Genomic DNA, 17257 nt, shown 5'->3' on the forward strand with positions numbered 1-17257 from the left:
CCACCACCACACCCAGCTAATTTTTGTATTTTCAGTAGAGACGGGGTTTTGCCGTGTTGGCCGGGCTGATCTCAAACTCCTGGCCTCAGGTGATCCCACCTCAGCCTCCCAAAGTGCTGGGATTACAGGCATGAGCTAGACAGTATTTAAACTGAAAAAATCTGCAAAGAGCACCATCAGGCTGTTGTTGGAAATACACATTGGAATATCAGAAAAATTAAGTGGCTGCCTTTGGGGAAAGTGGGGCACAGGAAACTGCTGTTTTCATTATAAGAAATCTGGCACTATTTCATCTTGCTAAACTGTGGCCATTCATTATCTTCATAAAAATTAAAATAAGCTAATAAAAAGAAGCATGTGGGCATATGTGAGGAAGTGAGAGAGTGACCTTCTTTTTCAAGGAGGTTGGATTTTAAAATATGTAAAAATAAATAGAACAAATATCTGAGATGGACACGGGGTCAAAGGAATAGTTGTTAGGATGACAAATAAGTGAGCATGTTTATAGCAAGGAGAAGGTGCCTGCAGAGAAAGAGCTAACAGGAACAGATAAGAGAAGGGAAACTCAGTGGAGAAGGGCAGTGGAAACCATCAGTGCCTCCCAACAACATCTTGTTTAAAAGTAGAAAAACCCATCCTAAAATTTATGTGGAACCTCAAAGGACCCTAAAACCCAAAACAATAGTAAAAAAGAACAGCAAAGCTGGAGGTCTCACAGTTTCTGATTTCAAAACTTAACTACAAAGCTACAGTCATCAAAACAGTGTGGTACTGGCATTAAGACAGACATATCAACCAATGGAATTGAATAGAAAGTCCAGAAACAAACCCTCACATATATGGTCAAATGATTTTAGACAAGAGTGCCAGGATCCTTCAGTGGGAAAAAGACAGTCTTTTCAACAAATGGTGCTGGGAAAAGTGGATATCCACATGAAAAAGAATAAAGTTGGACCCTCACCTAACACCATATGCAAAAATTAACTCACAATGGACCAAAGACCCAAATATAACAGCTAAAACTATAAAACACTTAGGAGAAAACATAGGACAAAACTTTAAGACATTGGATTTAGCAATGACTTCTTGGATACGACACAAACGGCACAGGCATCAAAAGCAAAAACAGACAAATTGAACGTCATAAAAATTTAAAACTTTTGTGCATTAAAAGACACTATCAACAGAGTGAAAAGGCAACTTGCTGTATGGAACAAAATACTTGCAAATCATATATCTGATAAGGTGTTAATATCCAGAACACATAGAGAACTACAACTCAACAACAAAAAAACAACCAACCAGACTAAAAAATGGTCAAAGGACTTGAACACGTGTTTTTCCAGAGAAAATATATGAATAGTCAATAAGCACACAAAAAGAAACTCAACTTCACTAATTGATAGGGGAAATGCAAACCAAAACCACATTCCACCTCACACTCATTAGGATGGTTCCCATCAAATACACAGGAAATGACAAGTGTTGGTGAGGATATAGAGAGATTGGTGCACTTGTGCACTGTTTTTGGGAATAGAAAATGGTATAGCCACTGTGAAAAACACTATGGCAGTTCCTCAAATATTAAAAATAGAATTACCATAAGACCCAGCAATTCCACTCCTGGGTGTAAGAACTGAAAGCAGGATCTTGAAGAGATATTTGTACACCTGTGTTCATAGCATCATTATTCACAATAGCCAAAAGGTAGAAGGAACCCAAGTGTCCATCAACAAAAGAATGGAGGCTGGGCACAGTGGCTCACATCTGTAATCCCAGCACTTTGGGAGGTCAAAGTGGAAGGATCACTTCAGCCCCGGAGTTCAAGACCAACCTGGGCATCATAGTGAGGTCCCACCTCTACAAGAAATAAAAAAGAAAAATTAGCTAGGCATGGTGGCTCCTGCCTCAGCCTCCCAAGTAGCTGGGACTACAATAGTAGGAAGGCTGAGGCAGGAGGATCATTTGAGCCTGAGAGGTTGAGGCTGCAGTGAGCCATGATTGTGCCACTGCACTCCAGCCTAAGTGACAGAGTGAGACCTTGTCCAAAACAACAAATGAATGGATTAATAAAATGTGATATATACATACAATGGAATACCTGTACACCTGGGCGACAGAAAGAGACCCTGTCTAAAACCAGTAAGTGAGTGAATAAACAAAACATGATATATACATACAATGGAATATTTTTCAGCTTTAAAAAAGAAAGAAATTCTCACACATGCCATGAAACAGGTGAACCTTGAAAACATTATGCTAAGTAAAATAAATCAGTAACAAAAAGACAAATGCTGGCCTCGTATGGTGGCTCATGCCTGTAATCCCAGCACTTTGGGAGGCTGAGGCCGGCGAATCACTTGAGGCCAGGAGTTCGAGACCAGCCTGACCAAAATGGCGAAACCCCGTCTCTACTAAAAATACAAAAAAAAAAAAAAAAAAAAAAAACTAGCCAGGCGTGATATTGCATGCCTGTAATCTCAGCTACCCAGGAGGCTGAGGCAAGAGAATCACTTGAACCCAAGAGGCAGAGGTTTCAGTGAGCCAAGATCGCACCACTGCACTCCAGCCTGAGTAAGCAGGTGAGACTTAGTCTCAAAAAAAAAAAAAAAAAAAGCTCTATGATGTATAGGAGATTCCTAGAGTGCTCAAATTCGTAAGGCAGAAAGTAGAATAGGGACTGGGGGAGGGGGCGTGGGGAGTTATTGCTTTATGGGTACAGAGTTTCAGCTTTGCAAGATGAAAGGAGTTCTGTGGATGGACAGTGGTGATGGTTGCACAACTTATGTGAAGGTACTTACCACCACCAAACTCTACACTCAAACATGGTTAATATGGCAAATTCTATTAAGCATACTTGCCATAATAAAAAAAATTGAAAGAGAAAGGAGAAAAGAAAAAAGCACCAGTGGCCAGACTGGCTTCAAGAGGAAAAGGAACACGATCCCTGAGGCAGGAGAGAAGAGAGGTGTGGATAGAGAGAAGCCAGGAATTTGTATGGAATCAGGAGGTTAAGCGCATCCAATCCTTGGCTTTCTCAGGGAAGGAAAAGGTAAGGGTGTTTGCTAAAATGCAGGAAAAGTGGGGGCCAGGTTGGGTAGGGTAAGGATGGAGAAGCACGCTCACCCATACCTGTCTTAGGGCTCCTCTGAGTCAGGGATGCACATAAAATATATGTCTGGAAACCAAAAACAACTTAAAAACCATTCAAATCTTAACTAAAGTCCCTTTCCCCATCGGAAATAAAAAGTAAAAGAGGCAGTTACATTCATGATGCCCAGCCTTCTCTCTGCCTCTGGATCTCACACACCAAAGCAGCTTTCCAAGCATCTTCGTCTCATTCCTGCTCCCTACATCTGGAAGCCTCTCTCCCAGCTGTGCCCCTGCAAACCCTCTTCCCCATGCCCAGAGCCCATGGGAGGGAAGGAACGGACTGAAGCAGGCAGGTCCTAGTTCCACAGAGACACTCAGGGCCAGGGAAGGATTTGATGGCTGTCCAGGGCCAGAGAGCCCAGAGGGTGACCTTGGTGCAGGCGTCTGAAGCCTGAGAGAGGGGAAGGAGCAGGAGGGCAAGAAGCAGCAGGCTCAAGAGGATGGTGGGTCTCACCGCAGATCAGGCTCTGAGAAGGACAGATTGGATTTGAACAGGCAGACTGGAGGAGGGTGTGAGGACAGGCAGGTGCCATGGACTGAATGTTGTGACCCTGAAACTGTGAGAGTCATTAAAACTGTGACCCTCTATAGTTTTGTTTTGTTTTGTTTTGTTTTTGTTGTTGTTTTTGTTTGTTTTCTGAGATGGAGTTTTGCTTTTGTCACCTAGGCTGGAATGCAATGGTGCAATCTTGGCTCACTGCAACCTCCACCTCCCGGGTTCAAGTGATTCTCCTGCCTCAGCCTCCTGAGTAGCTGGGATTACAGGAGCCTGCCACCATGCCCAGCTAAGTTTTGTATTTTTAGTAGAGATGGGGTTTCACCATGTTGCCCAGGCTGGCCTCGAACTCCTGACCTTAGGTGATCCACCCACCTCAGCTTCCCAAAGTGCTGGGATTACAGACGTGAGCCACCCCGCCCAGCCTCCCTCTAAAGTTCATATGTTGAAATCCTCACCTGCAATGTGATGGTGTTAGGAGGTGGGGCCTTTGGGAGGTGATGAGGTCATGAAGGTAGAGCCCCCATGAATGGAATTAGTGCCTTTTTGAGAAGAAACATGAGGCAGATTATTTTTCTCTTGATTATGTAAGGATACAATAAGAAGACAGCCATCTGCAAACAAAAAAGAGAACCCCCACCAGACAAAGAATCTGCCAGCACCTTGAGCTTGGACTTCCCAGCCTCCAGAACTATGAGAAATAAATTGTTGTTTAAGCCACCTGGTCTATGGTGTTCTGTTCTATCAGCCCCAGCTGACTAAGATAGTAGAGAAAGGCAGAGGGAGCTATGAAAACAAAAGTTTGAAGGGAAGAAAGCAGAGGCATGGTGGGATCCTGCAACCTCTCTTTGTGGCCACAGCATAGGGAGCTGGTAGGAAGGGAGACAAGAGAGGAAGGCTGACGTCATCGGAAAGACTTTGAATCCCGGCTAAGTGATGTAGACCCACCCTACAGGCAAAGGCATCCTCTGATTGATTTTAGGGGATGCAGGATAATCAAACCTCAGTTTTAGGAAGGTAACTGTGTTGATAGCGGGGCAGGGACTGCAGGCAGAAAGGGAGGTAGGAGGAGTCAGGGTGATTCAGGTAAGCGGCTGTGATCCCTGGCCCAGGGTAGAGGCAGAGGCGCATTTATCAGATATTTATCGCCCACCTGATCTCAGTCAATTTCCTTGGGGATCTCAATGCACTCATTCACACTAAAGTGTAAGTAACAAGACTTGGCTTTTACCTCCCCTGGAGCATTTATGTTTTACCAGGACAGAGTCTGGTGGTGGAAAGACAGTGGAATTTGAAGCGTTCTGACTGTTGTGCCACTAATATGGTTTGGATGTGTGTCTCTGCCCAAATCTCATGTCAAATTGTAATCTCCAGTGTTGGAGGTGGGGCCTGGTGGGAGGTGGTTGGATCGTGTGGGTGGATTTCTCACGAATGGTTTAGCACCATCTCCTTGGTGCTATCCTCGTGATAGTGCATGAGTGATGTGAGTGAGTTACCGCAAGATCTGGTTAATTAAAAGTGTGTAGGCCAGGCGCAGTGGCTCACACCTGTAATCCCAGCACTTTGGGAGGCCGAGGCCGGTGGATCATTTGAGGTCAGGAGTTCAAGACCAGCCTGGCCAAGATAGTGAAACCCCATCTCTCCTAAAAATACAAAAATGAGTCGGGTGTGGTGCATATGCCTATATTCCTAGCTACTCGGGAGGCTGAGGCAGGAGAATCGCTTGAGCCTGGGGGGCAGAGGTTGCAGTGAGCCGAGATTGTGCCACTGCACTCCAGTGTGGGCAACAGAGTGAGACCCTGTCTCCAAAAAAAAATGTTTTTTAAGTGTGTAGCACCTCCCCTCTCTCTCTTCCTCCTGCTCCTGCCATGTAGGACGCCTGTTCCCGCTTTGCTTTGCTCCGTGAGTAAAAGCTCCCTGAGGCCTCCCCAGAAGCAGATGATGCCGTGCTTCCTGTACAGCCTGTGGAACCATGAGCCAATTAAACCTCTTTTCTTTACAAGTTACCCAGTCTCAGGTATTTTTTTTTTTTTTTTTTTTTTTTGAGACGGAGTCTCGCTCTGTCGCCCAGGCTGGAGTGCAGTGGCTGGATCTCAGCTCACTGCAAGCTCCGCTTCCCGAGTTTACGCCATTCTCCTGCCTCAGCCTCCCGAGTAGCTGGGACTACAGGCGCCCACCACCTCGCCCGGCTAGTTTTTTTTTTGTATTTTTAGTAGAGACGGGGTTTCACCATGTTAGCCAGGATGGTCTCGATCTCCTGACCTTGTGATCCGCCCATCTCGGCCTCCCAAAGTGCTGGGATTACAGGCTTGAGCCACCGCGCCCGGCCTCAGGTATTTCTTTATAGCAGTGTGAGGACGGGACTAATACAGCTATCAACAAATCAGGTGACCTTGGTCGGATTATTTATCCTCTCAGAACTTCAGACTCATCTATAAATGGAAACAATGACACTACCATCACAATTGTTGTGAAGGCCAAATGAGATAATGTCAATGAAGAGAGTCTTGTGAGTCATCAAGAGAGATGTTGGCCTTTTAATGAAACTGATTGAATAAAGTATTCATGGTAGAAGTTTCAGGCATGAGCTGCAAAGCCGAGACTGGAGATGCTTCTCTGTGTACTCGCAGAGGGATCCCACCTTCAGGCAGATGACCCCCACATGAAGCTTAGGGGCTTCAGGAGAATCAACACACAAGCTTATACACCAGGGAACAGTAGTAACTCCAATTGCTACAATGCCACACTGGACATATTCAAGCCTTGGAGAAAAGCTGTAAGTACAGTAGATTCTTGTTATTTGGCTAGTTACATTCTATAAAGTCTCTGGGAACCCAGAATTAGCAAGTACTGACCAATTGCTCCTAGTGGAAATACAGGATTATGTTCAGGCAAGCCTGTGGTCACAATGTTTTTTATCAATTTTTAAAATTAGTTTGTGACCAGGTGCCGTGGCTCACACCTGTAATCCCAGCACTTTGGGAGGCCAAGGCAGGCAGATCACTTAAGTTCAGGAGATTGAGACCAGCCTGACCAACATAGCAAATTTTTTTTTTTTTTTTTTTTTTGAGATGGAGTCTTGCTCTGTCGCCCGGGCTGGAGTGCAGTGGCCGGATCTCAGCTCACTGCAAGCTCCGTCTCCCGGGTTTACGCCATTCTCCTGCCTCAGCCTCCCGAGTAGCTGGGACTACAGGCGCCCGCCACCTCGCCCGGCTAGTTTTTTGTATTTTTTAGTAGAGACGGGGTTTCACCGTGTTAGCCAGGATGGTCTCGATCTCCTGACCTCGTGATCCGCCCGTCTCGGCCTCCCAAAGTGCTGGGATTACAGGCTTGAGCCACCGCGCCCAGCCAGCAAATTTTGTCTCTACTAAAAAATACAAAAATTAGCCAGGTATGGGGACACACGCCTGTAATCCCAGCTACTTGGGAGGCTAAGGCATGAGAATCTATTGAACCTGTGAGGTGGAGGTTACAGTGAGCTGAGATCGCGCCACTGAACTTCAGCCTGGGCGACAGAGCAGACTCTGTCTCAGATGCATACATACATACATACATACATACATAAAATCAATTTATAACCTTGTATTATACGTGTTTCTGTTTAAAGACACCTTATTTAGGCATTGTGACACTTGCCTGTAATCCCAGCACTTCAGGAGGCCGAGGTGAGGCAGGAGGATCCCTTGAACTCAAAAGTTTGAGACCAGCCTAGGAAGACCTCGTCTCTACAAAAAAAATTTTTTTAATTAGCCAGGCATGGTGGTGAGCACCTGTGGTCCCAGCTACTCAAGAGGTTGAAGTGGAAAGATCTCTTGAGCCCGACAGGTCAAGGCTGCAGTGAGATGTGATGGCACCAGCTCACTCCAGCCTGGGTGACCAGAGTGAGGCCCTCTCTCAAAAAAAAAAAAAAAAAAGTCATATTTAGTATTTATTATTGGTTCATTAACATTGAACTCATAGCCAACAACACTATAACTCATACCTGCACAAAGCTTATCTAAGACATCGATTTTCTCCATAAGGCACATCACAGCCTTCTTGCACTAAGGAACACCAGACAGCACTTCAGCACTATGCTTCGCGGCAATTTTGAACAGTAAAATCACCAACAAAAACCACAGATATGAAAAAAAAAAAAAAAAGGCACTAAAGAGACCAAGAAAAGGATCCTTGCTTACAGGATGAGAACTGAAATGAGAAGCCAAACTGTCATCTTATTTGTCTCAAATTTTTTGACTCTCCATATAGCTGCCAGCGATCACAGCTCCACAAGTATTGATTTGGGGGTTACAAATAAATTTTAGCAAGTACACTCAGTTGCAAATATGGAATCCACAAATAACAGGGACCAATTGTGTTGTTTTCATTGTTCTACAGAGCAAGAAACTGAGGCTTATCAAGATAAATATCTTGCAACCAGCCAGCAAATGGGAGAGCCAGGATTCAAACCCCATATATGAAGCTTCCACGCCCAGGATTTTAGCACTATTGCACTCTATTGTTTCTTATTTCACAAACAACTCCCTGAGGCCCACAGACGTTGCTGAATCACCTAAGGCTACACGGGTGCTGGGGGCAGTGTGGGGGCTGATCCCAAGCCCTGGACCCATGGACCCTCCCTTTCATGAACTGCCTGACCTGCCTGTGTTGTGCCATCACGCCTCTCATAATCTTTCTCTCCCTCTCCACCCAAGGACCCTGGGAACAGGATGGGGAGTGGGGAGCTGTGGTCGGATGAGTCATCCTGGGGGATGGAATCTGACTGCTCCTTAAGCAGCTCAGGCAGACATCTGGGTGGGTGAATGCAGGTTAGGCCACCAGGGGGCGCCCCCACCCTCCCCTCACCCTACATCCGGCAGCTCCCAGCACACGCAGGGCGCGCCTCGATCGCCAGAGTGGTCCAGGAAAAGACGAAAGAACAATGGGGTAATTGATGTAAATGCACCATGAAAGACAAATTGTTCAGATGAAGCGCATTCCGGGCTCCTGCCAAACGCCCAGGGTGTGTGGAATTTCAAGGAAAAGCTGAGTACATTTGGGCCGTCTGGCTGGGCCACTGTGCCCCCTGACCCAGCTTCCAGCCTGAGCCACACCTCCCTTCCCTGGAATGTTGCAGGCTTGGCCTGAGCTCCCAGGGGCTGGCCCTGGCATGGGGGTGGGGGGGCAGTGGGAAGGGACAGAACAGGTGGAGTGATGGGAGGACCCTGACCTTTACTGCAAATAGGACCCTGGCACCCACTCTTTCAGATGGCCTTCTGGCCTCTTGAATACATTCACCACACATGCTCCATCCCCACTCCCACAGCTGCTGTAAATGCCAGTGCTTCCTCTTACTCCCTGGGTGGCCTCAGGTAAAGCCTTCCTTCTCTTTGAACCTCTGTTTTCTCATCTATAAAATAGGGGTAATCATCTTTTGCATTTATACCCCACAGGGTTGTGAGGATCAAATGAGAAAGGCCTGGAAACTTCTATTCCTTTCCGTTCAAAGAAGGCCACTCCTCAAGTTCCACCAGAAGCCACCAAAGAGCAGCCAATCTCCTGCCTCCCCCAGACTCCAGAAACCCAAAACTTACTACCCAGCCCCACTCCTGGCTCCCTGGAGACCTCTGAGTGACCCTGGCCCCAGCACCAGCCCTGTAGAAAGACTCAGCCTCCCTCCCACCCCAGGATCTGAACTTCCGACCACCCCCCAATGCAGGGAGGGTGGAGCAGGATCTGAGGCTGAGGCCTGCACAAGGGCCCCTTGTCCTGCTGGGCAGCCTGGCACGATCTGTCCTGTCCCAAGGAGGGTCGCTGGAACTATTGTCTTTCTGTTGTGGCTTGGGGGAGGGGCAGATCATGGTTCATCTGGGCCAGGCCAGAGGAACCAGGCTCACACTCCAGGCCATCTCCTGGAGTGGTAGGTTTTGATACCTTCCTTCCACTCCACAATGGCCAGACATGTGCCAGGATTTGTTCTGGATCCTTCCAAGCTGCTGGGGCCCATTGTTAATCAAGGTGCCCTCGCACCCTGCTTCCTGCCCTTGCCCCCCACAAAAAAAAGCTCAGTTCCCATCTTCTATCTTGATAACCCCTTTCCCATCCTTGTTCCTTCCCTGTCTTTATTATATGAATTATTTACTAAATCATGCAATGCACCTAACGGAGTACTGGCCCACAATTAACTTTCAACAAAATGCTAGTATTGCCCAGCTACCATTCCAAATCACTCAGGATAAGGATTTATTTTATTTTATTTTATTTTATTTTATTTTTGAGACGGAGTCTCGCTCTGTCGCCCAGGCTGGAGTGCAGTGGCCGGATCTCAGCTCACTGCAAACTCTGCCTCCCGGGTTTAAGCCATTCTCCTGCCTCAGCCTCCTGAGTAGCTGGGACTACAGGCACCCGCCACCTTGCCCGGCTAGTTTTTTGTGTTTTTAGTAGAGACGGGGTTTCACTGTGTTAGCCAGGATGGTCTCGATCTCCTGACCTCGTGATCCACCCGTCTCGGCCTGCCAAAGTGCTGGGATTACAGGCTTGAGCCACCGCGCCCGGCCAAGGATTTATTTTATTATCATTTTTATTTTATTTTATGTTTTTGAGATGGAGTGTCGCTCTGTCGCCCAGACTGGAGTGCAGTGGCGCTATCTTGGCTCTCTGCAACCTCTGCCTCTGGAGTTCAAGTGATTCTCCTGCCTCAGCCTCAAGAGTAGTTGGGACTACAGGCACCCGCCACCATGCCTGGCTAATTTTTTTTTTTTTTTTTTTTTTTTGAGATGGAGTCTCGCTCTGTCGCCCAGGCTGAAGTGCAGTGGCGCAATCTCGGCTCACTGCAAGCTCCGCCTCCCGGGTTTACACCATTCTCCTGCCTCAGCCTCCCGAGTAGCTGGGACTACAGGCGCCAGCCACCTCGCCCGGCTAGTTTTTTGTATTTTTTAGTAGAACGGGGTTTCACCTTGTTGGACAGGCTGCTCTCGAATTCCTGGCCTCAAGTGATCTGCCCACTTTGGCCTCCAAAAGTGCTGGAATTACAGGCGTGAACCACCACGCCTGGCAGAGGATTTGTTAGTAAAACTCCCAAGCCTTTGCTCTGGACCTCATATTCCCATTCTTGCTCCCTTTCCCTCATGTTGGCCCTACTTCTTCTATGGTGCCTTCAGTGTCTTCCTGCAGCTGTGTCAGGACCAGTTTTCAGGTCCCACAGACCTGAGCTCTGATCCCAGCTCCCACACTACACAATCTGCAATTTTGAGCAAGTTACATATTAAACTTGTCTGATTCTTAATTTCCTTATCCACAAAGTGAGAAAGGATTATCTCTGCTCCAGGGGGCAAGTAAGATCAAATAAGATAGTGGTCATGAAAACCTCATGAAAATTTATTACCAGGCCACACAGCAGAGATTTTATTACAGTCATCAACGTGCTAATGAATGGCCTTCCCACCAACCTGGAGATAAGAGTATCCTCTTCCAGCTTCTTGGAGACTATAATAATAATTATCCCTATTATTATTAGGTGTGTAATGACCTAACTTTCCTAAGCATTTTCACACCCTTCAAACTATTAGAACATTCCCAAAGAGATCCTGTGTCAGAAGAGGTAGGGGAAGAAAAATAATTTTGGAAAGCTGGAAACTTCCAGCATCACTCGGGTCGTTTACAAATAATTTGTTATCTGCCAAAGATAACCAAGGCCCTCGCTCCCTGTACACTTACAGTCTAGCAAGGAAAGGGCTAACTAAACAGCTAGATTTCAGCAGCCCCGCCCTGGGGCCAGTGTACAGTTATTTCCAGCGGGTCCAGCGTTCATCCCAAAGCCCAGTATAATCTGGTGCTGGACAAAGGCCTTTTGGACGCTGGCGATGACCAAAGAGGAAGTTCATGCACCCCAGGCAACACCCTTCCTGCCCTGGTCCTGACAGCCACACCAAGGGTTAACCAGACCCAGCCCTTCCTGGCTACTGGCAGGACAGGCAGGCTTAAGTCCCCTCAGTAAACAATAGTGGGGCCACTTGCCAGCACCACGCACTTGAGCAAAAGCTCTGCTTGGACCTGAAGAGCCCCCTTACCCCACCCCTTCCCAGCTCAGGCCCAGGGAGGGGTCCGCAGTTCTGGAAAGGGTTAAGTCCACAGGAGGTGCCTGGGACCCAGCTGTTTCCCGTGGGCAGGGGCAAGGGATTTACAGCCTCCCCCACCGTGGGGCTACCAAGCCTGTGTTGGGGAAGGAGGCCTCTGAGTCCTTGCTCTGAGGCCAGACTCCCCTGTCATGCAGCCAGGGCCTCCCACGCAGGCGCCAGCAGAAAGGAGGGGGCAGGAAAGAGGAGCCTGGGGATCCAGGAGAAGGCAGGCTGGGCTCTGCAGAACAAAATGGGCAGACGGGGCGCTGGCCCTGTCTGTCTGGGGCCTCACCTCATTTGGAGATAGTAGCTTGTGGCAGGGAAGTTGGTCTGGGAGTTCAGGCACTAGGCTTCCATTTCAGGTGAAAATGTGATGTTATGCTGCTCTGTGCCTCAGCTTCTCCCCTGCTGGGCACACCCTTGGTGGCAGCCCCCAAAAGGTGTCCACTTTCTTTCTTTCTTTCTTTCTTTTTTGAGACAGAGCCTTGCTCTGTTATCCAGGCTGGAGTACAGTGGCACAATCTCGGCTCACTGCAACCTCCACCTCCTGGGTTCAGGCGATTCTCCTGCCTCCGCCTCCTGAGTAGCTGGGACTACAGGCGCATGCCACCATGCCCAGTTAATTTTTGAATTTTTAGTAGAGACGGGGTTTCACCATATTGGTCAGGTCTCGAACTCCTGACCTTGTGATCTGCCCACCTCGGCCTCCCAAAGTGCTGAGATTACAAGAGTGAGCCACTGCGCCCAGCCAAAGTGTCCACTTTCTAATCCCAGGAACCTGTGGATGCTACCTCATATGGCAAAGACTCTGCAAATGTGATGATGTTTGACCATCTAAGGAACTTGAGATGGTGTGATTATTCTGGATGAGCTGGGTGGGTTGTAAAGGTCATCACACATCTTTATTAGAGGAAGGCACATGGAGATTATAGACAGCAGAGGAGAAGACACTGTGACCACAGAGGCAGAGGTGAAAAGTACTATCTTGTAAGCCACAGGACACCTGGAGTCACCCAAAGCTAAAAGAGACAAGACATCATTTCTCACCCAGAACCACTACAGGGAGCACAGCCTTGCCAACACCTTGACTTTGGCCCATTGATTCTGATTCCAGACCTTTGGCTCCAGAACTGCAGGAGAAGGAATTTTTGTTGTTTTTTGTTTTTTTGTTTTTTTTTTTTTTTTTTTAGACGCAGTCTCGCTCTGTTGCCCAGGCTGGAGTGCAGTGGCCGGATCTCAGCTCACTGCAAGCTCCACCTCCCGGGTTCACGCCATTCTCCTGCCTCAGCCTCCCGAGTAGCTGGGACTACAGGCGCCCGCCACCTCGCCCGGCTAGTTTTTTGTATTTTTTTTTTAGTAGAGACGGGGTTTCACCGTGTTAGCCAGGATGGTCTCGATCTCCCGACCTCGTTATCCGCCCGTCTCGGCCTCCCAAAGTGCTGGGATTACAGGCTTGAGCCACCGCGCCCGGCCGGAATTTTTGTTGTTTTAAGCCACCAAGTTTGGGGTAATTTCTTACAGCAGTCCCAGGAATCCAGTACACCCTTCTTGCCTGATAGAACAGAGGAGAACACGTGCCCAGCCCTGGCTCAATCAGGAAGGGGCTCTTTTTCTATATTGTGTTGGAGAATCTCCTTTTGAAGGAGTTCATCTGCCCTGCCGTGGGATAGCACTTTTAATTAGTCAAAAACGACCCTCCTGGCCAGACTTTGTGGCGGGCGCCTGTAGTCCCAGCTACTCGGGAGGCTGAGGCAGGAGAATGGCGTGAACCTGGGAGGCAGAGCTTGCAGTAAGCAGAGATTGTGCCACTGCACTCCAGCCTGGGCGACAGAGCAAGACTCCATCTCAAAAAAAAAAAAAAAAAAAAAACGACAGTCCAGGCTGGGCTCAGTGGCACAGTGGCTCATACCTGTAAGCACTTTGTAAGGCCAAGGCGGGTGAATCACCTGAGGTCAGGAGTTCAAGACCAACCTGACCAACATGGTGAAACTCCATCTCTACTAAAAATACAAAAAAAAAAAAAAAAAAAAAAAGCTGGCATTGTGGTGCATGCCTGTAATCCCAGCAACTTGGGAGGCTGAGGCAGGAGAACTGCTTGAACCTGGGAGGAGGTTCAAGTGGAAGTTGCAGAGAAATGAGATTGCACCATTGCACTCCAGCCTGGGCAACATGAGCGAAACTCGGTCTCAAAACAAAAACAAACAAATGAAAAATGACATTCCAACCTCAGAACATTCCAGGATGCACTGAGGTAGGAAGGTAGGAAGTCCTATGCTAAGCAGGCCAGCTAGAGAAGGTGCATTGCCAAATGGGAAGCAGAAGAATCCAACTCTTCTTCCACCAGCTCTCAGTCTTTTTGTGACTCGTGTGGACTCCAAGACCATAGCGCTGAGCCATGAGCACCTTCCCCGTGATAGCATGACCCCCTCCCACAGCCCAGGGCATTCTGGTGCCTTCTAGCCAGTAATCTCAGGGTGACCTGCTTCTATTTTTGAGAAGTCAAACTGCCAAATCTGGGGAAAGGTGGGGAGGTAAAGAGGGTTAGAGATTCTATAATCTCAATCACTCAGCAAACACTGAACTCTTACTGTGTGCCAGGCACAGGGTTGGGCACTAGAGATAAATGGTAAAGAGATGTGGTTCCTACCTAGAGAGGGATATAAGCAAGTAAACCAAGGCTATACTAGTAAGAGTGTGTAAAGTGTAATGACAGATGTATGCAGCGGAGGGGCACTTGGCTCTGACTAGGGGTAAGAAAAGAACCCTGGCAAGGCTTCCTGAAGAAGATTCCATATTAGTTACCTATTGCTGTGTAACAAATTATTTCAAATTTAGTGGCTTAAAACAACATACGTGTGGTCTCACAGCTTCTATGGGTCAGAAATTCAGGCATGGCTTGACTAGGTCTTCTGTTTCAGGGTCCCTCACAAGGCTGCAGTCAAGGTGTCTGCCAGGAAGGGGTCTCATCTGAAGGCTTGAGTGAGGAATGATCTGCTTCCAAGCTCACATGGTTGTTGGTAGTTCAGTTTCTTGTGGGCTTTGACCAGAGGCCACCCTGGTTACCCTCAGTTCATTGCCAAGTAGGCCTTTAAAACATGGCAGCTTGAGGCCAGGCGTAGTGGCTCAAACCTGTAATTCCAGCACTTTGGGAGGCTGAGGTGGGCAGATCACGGGGTCAGGAGTTTGAGACCAGCCTGGCCAACATGGTGAAACCCCGTCTCTACTAAAAATACAAAAAAAAAAAAAAAATTAGCCAGGCATGTTGGCATGTGCTTGTAATCCCAGTTACTTAGGGGGCTGAGGCAGGAGAATCGCTTGAACCCAGGAGGTGGAGGTTGCAGTGAGCCATGATCACGCCACTGTACTCCAGCTTGGGTGACAGAGTGAGACTCCATCTCAAAGAAGAAAAAAGAATCATGGCTTCATCAAAATGAGCAAATGAGAAAGTCAGGATGAGCAAGATGGAAACCACAATCTTACATAGCCTACCACAGAGGTAGCATCCCATCCCATTCTATTGGTTAGAAGCAAGTCATGAGGTCAGTTCACTCTTAGAGGGAAGGGATTACGCAAGGGGGTGAATTCTGGAAGGCAGAGATTATGGGCAGGGGCATCTTAGAGTCTGCCTGTCACCATAACTCCAGAACTGAGTCTCAAAGGAGCAGGAGGGACTAGCTAGGTAAACACAGGAACAGAGGCTCAAGGAGACCACAGAGTTCTATGGGAAAGACCAGAGCAGAGAGGGCTGCCACCACAGAGAGCAGCCCAAGGAAATCAACAACGCTCTATCTGCCTATAGCCCGGGTTTACTTTTTGCTACATGCTTATTTGTGTTGCATTTTTGACCTTGTTCATGTATATAGTATTCCTGCAGGGAGAGAGGTTAATAGTTCCTATTCTATATTTATGAAAACTGACCCCCAGACCAGTAGGAGTGTGACCAGAAACCAATTGCCTATGGAGCTCTCTTCTCCAGTGAATATTTGGATATGAATGAGACCTGACAAAGAAAATCATCAGACAAGCGACAGTGTGAGGAAGACACAGGAAATGGAGGAATGAGGTTGCCCTTGTTGCAGGTGGCACTCCCAGGACCCTGGCATGTGAGCCTAAGTGGATGTGTATAAGCTTGTAGGGCGTGTGTGTGCATGTGTGTGTGTGTATGTGTAACACCATTCAGCAGGTTTCATTCAATAAATCTCCACCAAGCACCTGTGCCCTAAACCCCAGAGACCAGGACAGCAGCCATGGTTTTTCTGTACCCTGAGTTCTTGATTAATATCACTGTCTGAGATCATTAAGCATCCTTCCCTTGGGCTGGCAACTTCAGAATCACTATGGGGACTTATTAAAAATACTGAAACCTAGGCCAGCTCCAGAGGTTCAGATTCAGTGGGCTGCAGGTAGTGACATGGTTCTGTGCTTTTAACAGGCACCCAGGAGAGTCTGACCATCCGCAGGATTTGGAACCTACTGACCTACCTCAATCTCTTTGCTTTATAAGTGAGGAAAGTGAGGCCCAGCAAGGAGGGAGTTGCCTGAGGTCACAGGGCTGGGTAATGGACAACCTGAATGAGGGTGCAGGCTGCCGGCATTCCTGCTGAAAGCCACTTAGGTGTCCTCTCAGTGCATTCCCCCCGACTGCATACCTGCCTGATTTCTTCCCAGCTCCACTCATCTGAAGTGTGCCAGGAGCTCCCAGGAGCCCAGCCCATATCCATCTACAAACAGAAAACACTTGCCCTCACAGCCGATAAGCCCCCAAGACAGTATACACATACACACACACACACAGGTGTATGCATGCACACTACTCACATGCAGAATTACATGTTCATTCTCTCCATGAATCTTCACTGAGCATTCACCCACTATATGCCAGCCACTGGCCTGAGAATCCAGCAGTGAGCACAATTAAAAATAAAAATGCAGGACCCTGCCCTCCTGCACCTTCCAGTCTAGGGCAGGGAACCAGGGGGCTGCTTCAAGTCAGTTCCAGCAGCAGGTTCTGCCCAGGCCCATGAGCAGCTGAGTAGAAGAGCAAGGGCTTGGCTGCTAGGGTCAGGGTGGACCCCTCACCAGACTGTGCAGGCAGAAGACCTCTCAGCTTTGGGTCTGGGAGCTCAGAAGGCACTGGGAAAAGTGAAGTGGACCCAGGTCCTCCCACATCCTTCCAGGCACCCTGGATTTACTAGTACCTTCATTTTGAAATCTCTGTACAGCAGTGGGCACTGGCAGAGGATCCTGACTGCAAGCAGGACTTGCAGGCTAAGCTGATAGGAACTGCCAGATACCCAGCAGAGGCCAGGAGACACAGCAGGGAGGAGATCCCCTCGGTAAATTCCCAACTGGCCAAGATGCCTGCATTCCACATCCTTTAGCAGAGGGCCCTAGATGGGAACATTTGTCTTTCTTTTTTTTTTTTTTTTTTTTTTTTTGAGACAGGGTCTGGCTCTGTTACCCAGACTGGAGTGCAGTCGCACGATCTTGGCTCACTGCAACCTCCGCCTCC

This window comes from Macaca nemestrina, chromosome 1 (genome assembly GCF_043159975.1).
Source record: "Macaca nemestrina isolate mMacNem1 chromosome 1, mMacNem.hap1, whole genome shotgun sequence".
NCBI lineage: Eukaryota > Metazoa > Chordata > Mammalia > Primates > Cercopithecidae > Macaca > Macaca nemestrina.